This window comes from Phlebotomus papatasi, chromosome 1 (genome assembly GCF_024763615.1).
Source record: "Phlebotomus papatasi isolate M1 chromosome 1, Ppap_2.1, whole genome shotgun sequence".
Classification (NCBI taxonomy): Eukaryota; Metazoa; Arthropoda; class Insecta; order Diptera; family Psychodidae; genus Phlebotomus; species Phlebotomus papatasi.
Genome location: NC_077222.1, coordinates 56,736,252 through 56,753,303, shown reverse-complemented (window position 1 = coordinate 56,753,303; position 17,052 = coordinate 56,736,252). Strand labels below are relative to the sequence as shown.

The window sequence follows — 17,052 nt, the reverse complement described above, 5'->3', positions numbered from 1 at the left end:
ACTCATTGAGTTTCAATTAACTTTGCAAAGTTGTGCAAACTTGTCGGATTATGAACAAAAATCAATTTATTCTATTAGTGGATAAAGTATTATTGAAAAAAAAACAACAATTTTGCCCCATCAATTCAAATTATCAATTTTCAATTGAAATTCAATATCACGATGACACTCTAAAGGCCAGCACTATATTATTGCCATTAATTGCAGAATTGCTATGTCATGGAGGTACAGATATTCTGGTATTATAATAAAATTTAATCATTCAACGAGAGCAAAAACATTATCGCATTTTTTCTTAATTAATCTCTGGGGTGTGGAATAGCATTAAAGAAGAGTGTCTGATTAAATCACGTTCGAGAGATGCACTTGAGTTATTGAGTTACTTAAATGGATGTTGCACATATTCGCTAATGATTAAAAGTGAATCAGCAACGGATTAAATAACTGAGAAAAAAACTTTATTGTTTTTTTTTCAGGTTTAACTCATCCGATAAATAACATTCAAAATAGAAGAAAATACAAATAAAAAAGACACGAGCCTTCTTTCAAATTGAAGTGAATCGAAAAGTTAATCAAACAAGAATTAATTAATGATTAGAATGGAAAACCGTACCTTGAACTTATTACTCTTTTAAATTCTCTTATGTAAAAAGTACATTGATTATTTATGGTATTCAACTACGATTCATGTTAAATATCAAGCAAATATTATATATAAATGAAATTAACAACAAAATATCACTTTGGGAAATGTTCAGTCGTTAAAAAGAATATTTTTAGTATAGCCTATAACTTGTAGAAAAGATCAATTCGAATTGTCAGAATATAAGACGAACAACTCGATTCTTTACAAAAATCATTTTATTCGTTTTTTGGATACTTCTTTACATCCTCTATCTTTCCTCTAAATATTATACTTCACAGATAATTATTTTCAAAGTTATAGAGTAATTAAATCTCTCTCAGCTTCAAATCGCTTTTCTGTAAAATTTGCCTACGACGAGTTATTCGTTTCTTATTCTGAGCAGTCGAATTAATTTTGTATTGATGTTAGAATTTCAATGTGTTATAAATATAAACTTTACAATTAAAGGGAATTAAAAAATTTTCTTCTTCTGTTTTTTAACTTAAAGTGATTTAGAACTGTTCGTTTACTTTTTTTTAAACTTAATATTGCAAAATATCTTGTAGAGGTTTAATCAGTCTTTGGAACTAAGCTCATAAAAATAAAAATATCAAAGAGACACAAATAAACATACAATTCTAAAATTAGACAACGTCTCCTTCCAAACTTATATTAAAAGTAAACTTAAGTGAGTTTGCATTGTAATTTGGACTAATTTTCTTTAATTGCGTATTTTGCATTTTTTTTGGAAATTTATTTTCTATAATTTCTTGCATTCATATAGCATGCAGCATTATTAGGATCCCTCTGGCAAAATCCCTGGAAAATAGAAGGGAGGATTGTGGTCTTTAAGGACAGGAAATTAATTTCTCTTATTGTTTGATCCTTATTAATCCGATAATAAATATTATAAAACACTGTAATTTTCCTTTAAAATTTAACTTAAAATATGATTCTCTTTTATCTGTTTAAGAAATCAATAAAAAACAAAAATACGTGTATCATATGAATATTTTTCTAACAGAAAAATTAACTTGTAATAATTTATAATACTTAATAAAAAATCATATTAAATAAAAAAATGCATAAATTTTCAAAAAAGAATATGTAATCAGAAAATTACATTGCACGAGTGGCACTATCACTCGTTTAAATTCACTGAAATTTGTTTTATGTTTTATGTAGGGCATATGGCTGAATCGGTTGACTAAATACATATCATTCCAATTAGGCCAAACAAAGCATATGTACTGCATGTCTAATAGGTTTTCCTTCGAAAATTTTAAATGCCGGTGTCTTTTATTCCATTTATAACTCTATCTTGAACCTAAATCAAATTTCTCAATTTTCTCCAAATAGCCCAAGTTTTGAGACATTTACAGATTTCATAAACAGTCAAAAGATTGGTGCAGGAGTCAAAAATGATCACTTACAATTTTTTGTGAGAGTGTGAGAGAGCACAAGAATGTTGTCTGTCGGGTGATGCAATGGCTGGGCGCACCTGTAAAAGAATAACATCATTGTACGTGGAGTTTTACACTTCGTCTTTTGCTCCAACAAACATGGTAAATTCTTTGCCCCCTTCCCCATCACCCATGACTTTTTCTTCTATTCGATACGATATGAAAACCAGTTAGCGGAAAGCAAATTTATTTCCTATTGAGAAAAAAAAGCAGCAAGAGATTGGCAAAAGAGATTGACTTGCTGGCTCTTTTTCTGCACAGGAGAGATTCTCTTCTATACCCGGGACTTCTGTTGGGGCTCCACACTCAATATGGAATGCCAATAGAAGAAAATATATGCTCACAGGCAATTGCCCGATTGGTGTCACACATTTCTCGACTTGCTGTCTCCATTGAAAATCTCAATGGCTTTTGACCATTTGGAATGTCGAAGAAGGGGGAAGTACGGTACAGTGGATGAAGACCATGGAATGTCTTTTTGCCACCCATCCTCAACACCAATTAAGAGATTTTGTTTGGTGACTTCGTGACTTTTTTTCCCCAAAGTAAGCTCACTTGTAAAGTTCATTCACAGAAAAAAAAACCCATAAAACTTTGTCAAATGGATTCTTCGTGTTTCCGAAGGCGAGAGTTTTTGGCCATGGAGAGAGTCATGATGTGCATTTGAATGCGAATCACAATTTGACAAGATCACATTTAGAGATGAGTTCAAAACTGATGAATATTTGTGACTATTGCATGGTCTGTTGGACACGTCTTTTGGGGCCAAAGAAGTCACACTGAGGAGCTCCTCATCCGCCCTCTCAATTGTGTAACGAACTTTTTGTTGCGTGGAAATGTGAATTAATTTGACATGAAGAAAACACCTCAATACGTTGGATTAAAGATGAAAAGAAACGAGGGAGAGATTCATCAGACCTCAAAGTATTTAACCGCAGAAATATGATCAAGAATAGGGGAAAAAGTTTTTTTTTTATTAAAACAAATATTTATGCAATAGTCTGAGAAAAGAATCATCCCAACAGACATTAAACGAACGTAACGTATGGATGTGATGAGGTCACACAATCTCCAGCAATGATATTAAAGAACAATTTATGTAACAACATACAGACTGTGACAAATTTATTGATTCATTGAGGAGTTTTAACTGTCTAATTTCCTGCACAACAGTACCATTAAGAAATGCTGCTAATTGTTTAAAGACGATTGGATGAGTAGTAACAGGTTTTTTAAAAATGCAAAATTTTGCTATTTATAGAAACTTTTCATGTCTTACTTATGGCAAAATTGTTTATTTATAAATTCTAAATTAATGTGCTAGGAAGTTGTGAGTTATTGTTTGGGTTATGTTCTAATACTTTTAAGATATTTTTTTGCAAGAAACAGTTTAGTGATAATTAATAATATTCATTTGGCGTACGGTTTAAAAAAATTATTTATAAATATCTAGGTAAATGTCTTTCTTTCATAATTAAAATCATTTCTTTTGTGCATAAAAAAGAAACATACATATTATATCATTCTGTTTTTCTAATGGTTCTTAATATTATTCAATCGTTCTTATTTACTGTTCTGCAAGACTTATTTATTGTTCATTTTTCATACATTAAACAATAAAAGCTTGAAGCAATCTCACCCCCAGATCGTTTCTATTTGCTAATGTTATGCCGAAAAATCGAAGTTATGTTTAAGATAATTGTTTTTACGGAATATCATATACATAAAATATATTGTGATACAGTGAGTATATAGGGTAAGTGTGCCAAATTCCGGCCAGCTTGCAATTTCGGCCATATTTTTTGTTCCTCTAATTTCCATGAATTTTTAGTTTTTGCATTCTCTTAAGATTGTACAATACAAAAAAAATAACAAAAAATGTCCCTTTGACGAGCAATATGATCTGAAAAAGTCATTGAAAGAATTCTGGAAGGGCAAGGAACTATGAGAATGAAGGTGGCCGAAATAGGCCACCAATGCTATACCTACATTTCTATTCATTTTAAAATGTATTAAGAATGATTTTAGAGAAAATAAAGATGATAAACTGTCTGCAAGGTTCCAAGCAGCACTCCTTATAAAAGAGTAACAAAAATATTGAATTTTTATTAAAAATATTACATTTCAAACTTGAGACTTTGTCGCTTGCATGCAACTATGCCGAAATTTGGCACACTTACCCTAAAAGTTCTCCAACTTGTCCCGTCATTAATAAAATTTGATGCGTAGAGGGAAGTAAGGTACCTTTTAAATTGGAGTAACTTTGAAAATGAACTTTTTCTTCTATTTTTAAAAAGAATTAATTTTAATTTTATTTCTCTTTATCACAATTGTAAGAGGGACGAACCCTATTTTGTGATTAAATAAATATACTATACTAAATATACTATACTACTACTTATCATAATGTTGTTTAGCTTCATGATGAATTTGTAAAGCTAAATAATATCAGGTAAGGTTCAGTTCCTTTTAAAAATAGGGCGAAATGCCCATTTTTAAAGCTACCGCCATTCAAAGGTGCCCAACTTCCCCCTAATAAAAATCTATTACACCAATTTCAATAAAGAGTGAATTTCTAGAAAATATTTTACTCCCAGCATAGGCAAAAAAGTGCATTATTTGAAAAATTAAATAGAATATGAAAGTTTCTGCACAGTGAAATAAAAAAAATTCTATACTAATCTTAAGTGTTGATTACATAGATTAATACTCTCAATTTGGTAAAGATTGAGGATTTTCTAGGTTTTTTGTTTAATTAACAAGAAAAAACGTTTTTCCAGTAAAATTTTATTTGCTAACTTGAAGAAATATATTGACTATTTCTTTTGAATAAATATCTGTATTACATGTAAAATCATAAGTAATTGTAGGCTATAAAATCAGTTTTAAAAAATAAGCAACTCTTTTCATAATTCAAATTTGAAAAGAAAACGCTATTTATAACAAAGTAGAAAAGCTCCTAGATTATTCTAAAATTTTAAATTCTGCCTTGATATTTTTGAACTCGAAGTATTTTTATAGAAGTATACGAAGTAAAAGATTAACTTGAACATTCAACTAACATCTTTTAGTTAGCGAGAAATCAGGCACCTTTGAATTGGGGAAGCTTTGGAATTGCGTGCACTAGTTAACAGGGATAGTTGTAAACACTGATTTTTTTTATAGCTACAATCGCATTGTGGGATAAATTTAATCACATTGTGGGATAGATTCAATCCCATAATGTGATAAAAACAATCCCAAAATGTGATAAAAATAATCTCAAAATGCGATAAAAACAATCGTATTGTGGGATAGATTCAATCCCATAATGTGATAAAAACAATCCCAAGATGCGATAAAAACAATCGCATTGTGGGATAATTTTAATCACATTGTGGGATGGATTCAATCCCATAATGTGATAAAAACAATCCCATAATGCGATAAAAAGTAACCCTAAAATGCGATAAAAACAATCGCATTGTGGGATAGATTCAATCACATTGTGGGATATATTCAATCCCATAATGTGATAAAAACAATCCCAAAATGCGATAAAAATAATCCAAAAATGCGATAAATACAATCGTATTGTGGGATAGATTCAATCCCATAATGTGATAAAAACAATCCCAAGATGCGATAAAAACGATCCCAAAATGCGATAAAAACAATCGCATTGATGGATAAATTTAATCACATTGTGGGATAGATTCAATCACATTGTGGGATAAAAACAATCCCATAATGCGATAAAAAGTAACCCAAAATGAGACAAAAACAATTCCAAAATGCAATAAAAACAATCGCATTGTGGGATAGATTCAATCACATTGTGGGATAAGTTCAATCGCATAGTGCGATGAAGTCAATCTCAAGATGGGATGAAAACAATCCCATTTGTTCCTAAATTGTAGATTTCCAAAAATCAATCACATTATGGGATAAATTCAATCGCACTGGTTTCTAAAATTCCATCTCAAAATGCGATGAAAACAATCCCATTTGTTCCTAAAATGTGGATTTCTAAAAATCAATCACATTAGGGGATAAAATCAATCACATTGTTTCTAAAATTCCATCTCAAAATGCGATGAAAACAATCCCATTTGTTCCTAAAATGTGGATTTCTAAAAATCAATCACATTAGGGGATAAAATCAATCACATTGTTTCTAAAATTCAATCCCATTTCTCCTGGATTCAAGAAATTTTAGGATATTTTTGAGATAAAAATCGTGGGATTGAAACAATCCCATGGGGATTGAATCTGGATACTTGGAAATTTCTCTGCGTGTACCATTTGGACGTATGTCGACCATTTCTTCAGTTGACAAGGATCCCTATAGTATCAATGAATAATTCATATAAATAGCTTTTATCCTCTGAAGTTTAATATTTTATTTAACAAAAATGTAGTGTTTAAAACTACCCCATGACTACCCCAACCTCCCCTACGTTTTTTCTGCTCAAAATCATTCCTTGTTTAAATTATATTTTTAGTAGTCATATAGCATAGAACACAATCTATATTTGGGCAAAACCCTAATTCTTAAAAGCTGTTTTCTAAAAACTTAATAAGCCAATCTAAAATCTAGGTCTTAAAACAATTTCTGACCAGTGTAAATTATTCAAGAGTTCTCAATAATTTCATAGGCGACATGAATATAAGATTCAAGGCAGGGAGGCAGAAAGAAAGGCTTTTTTGGAGGACAAACCTAGACGACATTAGTGATAGATACGTGAGAATATTTGTCCCACATTTTTTTTTTAATAAAAATTGTTTGAAAAAGTAATGCCTGAAAACAGGCCTGTCATCTTCGCAAATGACCATTGAATACCGAATGGGATGAAGGGGAACAATTGGAGCTAATTTTTATGGAGGAAAACACTCCAATAACCGTTAGTAGTTTGTACTGCGGGAACAAACTTGCAAGACAATCCCATATTTATTGAATTTCTTTTTGCTTTATACTTTTTTTCTCTTCGCCAAATGCCCGTTAAATGCCATTGAAATGGCTTGATCCATATGTAAAAGTCTGTGCCCGACTAGCCCAACTCTTTGGTACATAATATCCGAGAATATATCGAGATAAGGTGGCTTGTCTAGTGCAAGAGGTCTGGTATTGAATGGATATAGGAAAATTTCAATTAGTAAAATTGTCACGTTCACCAGTCAAAAACTAGAGTGAAATAATTCACTCCAATTGCAAGACAAAACACCTCCAAGGTGTTTTTTCTCAATTAATCGTTCATAATTGTGTGTTGGTATTGAGTTGGTTGCTGGTGGAGAAAAGAAAAGCACTTCAATCATTCTCACTTTCGGAATTAATTGCATAAAATCCTACAATGAGATACAAAATGGGATATTACGTAAATTAACCTAATTTTCAATTTAATCACTATCTAAAACTCCTTTTGCTCTAGCAAATTAATGGCTTTGTTCGAGACGGAGAAAGAACCATGTGGCAAGATGTGAAAATAATGAGAAGTTTTGAGGAATTTTAATATTTTACAGGGCTATAAAACACTTTTCCTTACATCAAACACTCCTCAGGTGCGATTTTGAGATAAAGTTGAACAACATACGGTGTTGAATTTTTGTCTTTAGTTGCGGTGATTTAGTTTGAAACAAGTGAAACCCTACCTAAACCATATCTCAAGAATAATAAAATATTTTATTGTGGTTGAAAAGTTTTTCAACAGATGATCTGTTTAGCGTTTTCAAATCCCAAAAAGTAAAACATCTCGCAGAAACTTTTCTGAGTGCTTTGGCGCTTTGCAGAGGAGTTAGTATTGATTCCGAAGGCACTTTCTCTTCGGCTAAAGTACAACGTGGCTTCTGACGTTGCCAAAGCTGTGCAATGTGAAGGGATTTTCTCTGCATTTACCTACGATATTGTTGTAGAGAATGTGCAAAATGTATTGCCAAACAATGTACAAATAACGTGGAAGATGTATGACTACTTCTGAATATAATTTACATAGAGCAAGAAAAAAAGTTTCAAGTTGTTTTCGCTATGTCTCACCCACATTTCTGGCCAAAAGAGTCACTTATGAAGCAAAAGTCTTCCCATTTCTAGTCACTAAATTTGCACTTGACCTCATACAAATAGCTCTGGCTTCTTGAACCAGTATCTTGTGGTTGTTGAAACATTTATCACGCAAACTATTATGGAGCTCCTCCTATTGCAACTGTCGTAAGTCAATGTCTACTGCAAATTATGACATGCAAAAACCCCAATTTTAATTTTACGATATGGTATAAAATGTCAGAATAGAACATGTTTTGCAAAATTAATATTTTTAAAATTGTCTGAACTAAACCTCCTAAAGATCTACTCCTTTCAGAAAATGATCTTCAACCAAGTTTACAAACGCTGTGGTTGCCTTTTAATTTATTTAGTGCGGAGGAGGAGATTTCACTCATAATTTTTGCCTTTCATTTTATTTTGACCCATCTCACTTTGATGCTTCGTTTCGCAATTTAAATGTGTAAGGTAAACGAAACCTTAAAGACTGTCACAAGAAAAATACTATAATTAAAATGATGTATGATAATTTACTAGGAAAATTAACAAATTGATAAAGAAAAAGTGTAATTTCCGGAACCCTATTTGGTCCTGAAAAAGGTAATATGAAGTGGTAGTAAAATAGCTACATGAATAATCTAGTTTCTCATTATGCAGTTGTTACTCTCAAAGTAATGCACTATTTTAAAATAACGAATAGGACGAATAGTTTATGCGCTGCTTTTAAACATAAACAACATTATTTAAATCTGTATTTTCGAGTTATTCTATCACATAGAGGACAGTGGGCAATTTTGAATTGGGGCACTTTTGAAATAAGACTTCCCCCTAACGGCCGCAATTTTCGTCACACTTTAGCATTATATTTTTATGCGTTATTATAAATTATAAGATATCCAATATTTAGCATAATTTTCAAGTCATCAATTGAACAGTATTATATCAATTACTAATAGTAAATAATATACTATTTCGAAAAATATAATATTCGTAGGGTAACCTGTGGTTTTTCGAGACACTTTCAAGTTTCAAACACCTTAACGACTTCTCATATTATTTTTTTCTTTGTTGATACAAATATTTATTTTCCTTATGCTATCCAAAATAAGATTCTTATCGAAAATGTTGAAAAATGCATCATTTTTTATACAAAATAGCAAAAAATGAAAAGAAGTAAGAGTGGTATATTTCGGGACAGTTGGATATTTCGGGACAGACAAAAGTAGCTATTATGCAAATAAATTTCACCGAGTCTGATTATTTAGCTTTAAGTAGAAGGTCTAAACTTCACTCTCCCATAAAAATTTTGTTTAAATTTCCCTTGTAAAGTGACTTAAATCGAAAAAAAACTAAGCACTGTTTGTGTTGACATCTGCAAAATTGACCACTTTGAAGGTTTTGTAAAAAGTGAAATGTCACACTCACAATTCACGCGTATTTCACGCTTTACGTAAAGAGCTTAATATGTCATATAGAACTTAAAAGTAATTAGAAATCAAATATTTTTAGGATTTTTGATGTGTCCCAAAATACCCATATTATGTCCCGAAAAGCACCTTGTCCAGAAATACCACACGTTACCCTACACTGAGAAAAAAAGAGGGTACGATTAACTTTTTTTCCTCAGAACTTTAACACTTTTTAGGTGTAAAAATATATTAACATATTTTAATGTTAATTTTATACATTTTTAAGGGTAAAATTAACATGAAAAAGGATAACTTTAACCCCTAATACACCTAAAAAGGGTAATATTTACAACGATTTTGGATCAATACTGCAGGGTAAAATTAACATATCCGTAATGTTATTTTAACTTTTTCGGATTTCTTTCAGTGTATATTATGAAGAGGTTACGTGGGTCATGCAGACTGCAGACTAAAAAGACTTTTTCCATAGAAAAAATACCATATTTTCTTTACATTTTTTTTTTTCAATATAAAAAGATCAATTCGAGCTCTTAAGCTCTTAATTTCATGTATATTTCAGCCATATATTCAGCCATTATTGGGACGACCTGACTTCTAGGACTCGGGATAGTTCACAACTTCAAACTTAAGCTACAATGGTTCAACCAGCAATGGACTCTATTCCTGAATGAACCAGAAGTATTTCGGGCTTTTTGAAACCCGTTTCAACGCTGAAGTATCAGACCACCCCCATTGGGACCTGATTTTTGAGTATGGCTTTGGAAAAAAAAAACTTACTTTGCCGTGGACAGATTTCCCATATTTGATTAGGACTAGGAGACATCGGACAGAATTAGCCAGGAACAAAGGTTTTTCTTTGCTTATAATTTGAAAAATCTTGTTCAAATAGAGCTGACAAATATTACAGGGAATAGAGAGTGGGTTAATTATCCTAAATAAATAGTAATTAGCTCAGTATTCTTTCTAAGAAAAACTACGAGACCTCACTGTCTAATTCTACTGCTGGCTAATCTGCCTCGATCTCCCCTAATAAATTCAAATTTTGGTAAAAAAAAAAATATTATCGGACCAGTTACGGTTTTGTACTGATTCATTTTGTTTTAAATTAATTCAGAAATAGCAGGGATTATAAGAACTTTTCAAAGGAGTCAGATTTGTTCCAAAAGGTTAGGAAATACGCTCTCTCTTTCGTATGTGTACGAAATGGTCTCCATAACAGGCAAAATTCGAAATTAAGAAACTCAAAAGATTTAGCAGATGTGGAATAAATTAAGGTCTTAGAAACCTTAGATAGCTATCTCTGACCGTTTGGCCTCTAGTTATTGTAAGAGCCACAATAACAGATAGAAAAACAGTGTGACTTTATTTACTCGCAAAACTGTTAAAAATATATCCCCACGGGGTAAAAGGTAGAAATTTGAGGAATCAAAAACTCAAGAGATTATTTCATCGGAAGTTTAAGAACTTGTGTCATGTCATGAGCTATTGATATTTTTCTGTATCATTTGGAATATAAAATTTGAATACCTCTAAAAAACATTAGGGGCACTCCATGGGTCAAATGGTATAGCACTCGCTTTATGATGCAAGTGTCCCGGGTTCGAATCCCCTTTAGGTCACCAGGAATTTTTCTGGCGTTAAAGGTGTTCGGATTGTATCCAGTGAGGTTCACTGCGCACTTAATTCCACGGGCATGGGACTGACAACCTCATCCCGTACAAGAAAAAAATAATAATGCATGTCTAGAAATCCCCTTGCGGGAAGGCCTTGTTCATCCATGGAATGTTGTGCCAGCATTATTATTATTATTATAAAAAAACATTATATTGCTTGCATTTTATTAGAAGCTGCCAAGTGTTTCCTAACGAAGGATTGTTCCTTTGACCCTATATTACTCTCTCTTTGTAGCGTTTCAGCAATAAAATATACATGCACAACAACTTACTTCATTTCCAGTATCTACGTTAATAACCGATTGTAAATAAATTCTCAAAAATTCCTTCATTCAAAAAAGTTTAAATCCATTGGACGTTGAAAAAAAAGTCTTTCACACGAAATTCAAAAATAATATTCGTGAAGAAGTTCTTTCATTGATAACATTCAAATGAATGTCTTATATTCATTGTGACAGAATATATTAAAAATTGTGAAGTCATTCTCTCGAAATATTTATGCAAATATGTAATTTGTTGCATCAAAATGGACAATCTCAATGTGAGTCTCCTCCTAAACCTCATATTTCATTTATCTCACTTTAGCATGGGAGGAGCGGTGTGATTAATCTTCTTCGTGTTGAGAATTTGAGTCTTAGTTCAAGAACTTTTTCTTCATCTCCAAAATACGAAAGATTGAATGAGAGACTCGAAAAAAAAGAGCGGAAAACACATATCTGAGTCAGGAATTTATTGTTACAAATTATTTGCCCACCATTAACACCAAGTCGACAAGAACCAGCAAAATAATCAAACACAATGATAAATTTCCTCAAAAGTCACATTGGAATTCATTTGAATATTTCAAGGAGATCAACGTTTTATGATCAATTTGCTATTCGTCAGTCGCCCAAGTGCTCGACTCTAATTGAATCATATGCCGATTTATGTCTCACAATCTTTAATCGAGGAGGAATATATACGGTGGGAAATTGGCTGAGGAGAGACTATACAAAGTATATTGTAATATTAAATTGCTGGCGATTGAAGGCGACTTTGGCTAATTATGGAAATATTTTAGGAGTGGTGTTCTTTTTCTTTGCTGAGACACTAGCCGTCGAAGGACTCCCGCTGATTGACAGAAATTCCAGAGGAATTTCTAAACTGGCTTAACTTCCACTAGGGCACTTATAGTGAAGAAAAAAAGCAAAAGCTGAAAAGTTTCTATTGTAAATGGCCAAGAATTTATAGTTTTCACTTTCTTATCGTGGAGGGACATCACTTTTTCAGAGTTCATGAACATCTTCAATTTCACCAGCGATTGACAATTCCTCGAGAGAGTAATTTTTCACTGCAGATATCTCTGATGTTCTATTCACGTTTTCAATTGAATTATGTGCCAGGAGATGGGCAAAGAAGATGCCACAAATCACAATGGATGAATTCACCAATTTGCCGATTTTGAAAGGAAAAACCTTGTTCTTCTACAAAGTCAAGCATTTGCCTTATAAGTTTAGCTTGAGTGATATGAGCAGATGCTCAAGGCTTGACTAAGTGCTCGTTACAATATTCAAGATTCAAAAAAAGTTATTTGAAAAATTTTTAAAACATAATGAACTGCATGAAGGATTCCGGAGACTGTCTTAGGGCAGAATCACATTGACAGTAAAATGCTCACCGTCACCGTCAAAGCCCTCACCGTATTTCGTTGATTTACGCATTTTCATTGCAATTTTTACGCAAATTTTCCATTACGATATTACCTTGTCTCATACTCGGTGGTACTAGGTGAAAATAGTATAAGAAAATTGAATAAATAAAGCGAAAATACGATAAACGGTAAGCAAACAAGAAACTGTAGGATTTTTTACTACAGTTTTTCGTACAGTTTTTTTGCTCACCGTTTATCGCATTTTCGTTTTATTTCTTCAATTTTCTGATATTATTTTCACCTAGTGCCACCGAGTATGAGATAATGTAACACGGTAATTGAGAATTTGCGTAAAAATTACAATGAAAATGCGTAAATCAACGAAATACGGTGAGGGCTTTGACGGTGACGGTGAGCATTTTACTGTCAATGTGATTCTGCCCTTATTTCGAATTTAAAAAAATATATATCATCTTTTTAAATCAGAAGTTTAATTGACTGAAAATTAAATTTTATAGGTAAAGATAGTAAAAACATAAATCGTCAACTAATTACTAATTCTAATTCTAATTACCAAAATGTAATGTTCTTGACAAAGGCAAAAATACAAAGTTATGAACCATATCGTGGCACCTTAAAGATATAATATACCAAATTTAAACACTAATTAATTTAAATTAAGTTTACTGCCATTTTCTTGAAAAGACCTCTGGTGAAGTCGGCAGCGGCCGCAGTTTGGTTAATAAAACAAAAATAAACACGAAATAACATTATTTCATAATTTTATTTTTGTTCCTGGATAGATTAAAATTTTATACCTTAATTTATTTAAAGTTGCGTTATACTGAGGCAAATATCAAATGAGTAGAGAAAAATTAATTAGTTCAGTAAAAAAAATTATTTGGTCAGTAATGCCTCCGGCACACCAGGGGCCTCTCGACATTTCATTTTCCATACCTTTTTGCATAGAGGCACTGAAGACTATTGGCAAGTTTTTTCCTAAAGAGAATTGACTTATCAGTCTGATATATTTCGAATCGTTCATTAAAAGCTATCTAAAAATACATATTTCATAATGTTCGCCGAAATAATACAATAACTACGAGGAAATTTATTTAAGTCGCGGTGCAATATCTGCAAAATTTTTACAAGGAAAAGTGAAAAATATTTTCACTTTTTATTAGGCTTGATGGGTCCCTGGGCACACCTTTTAGATCAGCAAAATTTCATGAAGTCGAAATTCCGTCCCCTTTCATTCTCACATGCTTTGCATATTTATATCTATATCATCAACTCGCACTCTTCTTCCTCTTTTAAACATCACACCAAATTCAATTTAGGTTAGTCGCATTTGGTATGCGAAAGAATGAGATAGTCATAAGTAAAACATGTGAGAAAGAAAGGGATTCGTATTTCGACTTCATAAAATTTTCCTGATCTAAAAGGTGTACTGGAACCATAAAAAATAAGTTGCTCAGTAAAAATTAAATTTAAGTTAACAAAAATCTAAAATCTTTATAAAAAAAATAGATGAAATTCATAGCATTTAAGATTATATGAACAATGAAAACACTTTTTTCCCTTTCTCAAAACTTGCATAAAATTACACTGTCTTTAAAGTTTTAATTTTGAATATAAATCCAATTAATTTCTGCTGACCAAATTTAAAATTTTACTGCTCATTTTTAGACAGTGCCATTACAATAATATAGATATTATTGTAAAGTTTAACTATTAAATATTTTAAATTTAAATAACTATAATAAGCTATTGAATAGGTTCAAAAATTGTCTAGCAATTTTATATAATTAGTCTAAGACTCTTCTCATTATCCTGGCAATTTTTCATCTGTCTGGTCTTAAATAGGATTAAATGGTTACAAACTCATAAATCGTAGAAAAACCTTTTCCGTATTCATTAACTTAATATGACGAAACAATATTATTACATATTCCATTTTCAATAATATCTTGTACACAATTTCGTTATTTGGATTGAAAGTATACCAAAATCATATAAAGATTCTTAGATAAGTACTGTTTAATTCCCCATAATATACATATATTTTGATTACACGATATCTCTTCAAACAAGACACATGCGCGAGTTCAAACGATAAAATTCAAATGTCTGTACTTTCACCTCTGGAAAAGCACATCGTACACGAGTGCAAATACGAATAATCTCTCTCTGGAGTCAATTACACTTCTCCGGGGCACCCAAAGAAGTTTTTACAATAGATTTTGATCTGCATCATCTGATAAGTCTCTCGTGAGTCTTTCCACGGCGGCGCAATGTAATAAACATTATGATTGCGCAGGGATTGGGAGTTAGAAGAAAAAAAAGTTTAATTGCAAAGCTCTTAACTCTCTCAAACAATTCACTTTGTGGTGAAATGGAAAACGTCAAAGTCTTTTGCATGCTGGAGAATTTTGATATTTCTACAGGTAGCATAAAAAATGTAGAGCAAAACTAATCACGCATTTATTTTGACCTTATTTCGTGCTCAGGTAAAAATTGCTAATAGTCATTATTGATTAATTTACAGAAAAATAAAAGATAAAAGGTAATATTGAGGTGTCTCATAAGGCTCCTATATACTTAAGTCTTGTGATCTTGCTGGTTTCAAAGTCGGCAGAGAAGGTGGACGAAAAACAGGCAATGATCGAGAGTCACGGGAGTTTCTTGGTATAAGAGTGGCATGTGGAAATTGCAGGAGTGGCAAATCGCAACAATGTTGAACGAAATTGTGCGTTTTGTAGCCACCAATTGCCCGATCGTGATCATGTTTGTGGTGGAATTTGTGGATCTCGATCGCTTAGTACTTAGTGTAAAACCTCCGGGGGAATTGCCGTGTATACCACTCAGAAAACCTCGAACATACCTATATATTTATATACCAAGTAATTGAGGAACTGCGTTGAGTTAGTGCATGTTTTCTGCACGCACCACTCACACCAGAAATCCGACTTTACAATGATGCGAAAGTGAAATTCATCTCACCATTGAAGATCGCTGGCCACATGCTTCAATATCAACTTGTATTTATTGCAAATTGCAAGTTTTATAGTTTCATTAATACGCGCCCACCTTCCTTCCTTGAGGGCGAATTTGTACGTCGGACCTCGAAGATATTCCAGTGTGATTCATCTCCTAAAGAAGAATATCCGAAGCGGAGCGAAGGAAAGTTACCAAATGATAAATGATATCCGAGAAAGATGAAATTCAATAACTGCCCGAGCAATTTCGCTTTTTAACTCAGTGATTTCTCTACTATATCAAGGTTAGGAAAGGTCTAAGTTTATGGTGTACCTCGTTTGCAATCAACCACAAATTTTATTGCACAATTAAAGCAAAAATATTCCTTAAAAATCAACTTGAATTAAAAAATTTATTGCTTTTTACAGAGAAAAGTTGATTATAATAATGCTGGCACAGCGTTCCATAGGGGAACTTAGGTCTTCCGGCAAGGGGAATTTGGAACATGGATTATTACTTTTTCTTATACAGAGATAAGGTTGTCAATCAAGCTCACTGGATGCAATTCAAACACATTTAATGCCGGAAAAATTCCTGGTGACCTAAAGGGGACTCGAACCCGAGACATTTGCATCACAGAGCGAGTACTCTACCTTGACCCACTAAGTACCCTAAAGAAAAGCTAATTAGAAATGGTTAATTCCTTTAATTTAAATATTGTAAAGATGCTAGCACTGTTAGAGAAATTTCTCGTTCGATTCTGTATTAGGGGAAACTGGGGCACCACCAAACACGGGGTAGCACCAAACACTAATTTTTATTTCTAAACTACTTGGGTTATACCTATCATTTCTTCAGTGAACAAGCATCCCTATAGCGTCTATAAATTTCTATAAGTCTTGTTCTCTGAAGTCGAATATCTGATTAAAAAATCTCAGTGTTTAGTGCTACCCAGTGTTTGGTGGTGCCCCAGTTTCCCCTAATATTAGTTCATTAGGTTACTTAACACAAAAAAGAACATTTCCTACCAATTGCATAATATTTTCTCAACAAATAGAGAAAACGCATATATATCAGAAGTAGTTCAAACATATTTTCTGTGAGCTACATAAAAACAAGTGAGGTGTACGTATTTGTCTTCTAATTAGCTTCTCTTGTCTCTGAGCAAAACATCTTTCAGCTTGAGCTAATTCGTGCACTTGAGATACATTTGCAAGTCTCCATACAGAATTTTACGGT

The 17,052-nt window shown here is 32.3% G+C and overlaps 1 protein-coding gene across 1 annotated transcript in view; it reads right to left on the bottom strand.

Annotated features, from left to right (window-relative positions):
* Window positions 1-17,052, bottom strand: part of LOC129807978 (uncharacterized) — a 101,950-nt gene that overhangs the window by 56,321 nt on the left and 28,577 nt on the right. Inside the window, exon 2 of the mRNA XM_055857612.1 lies at window positions 2,059-2,126. The gene's annotated coding sequence lies outside the window, so the exon portion shown is untranslated. The remainder of the gene's footprint in view (window positions 1-2,058; window positions 2,127-17,052) is intronic.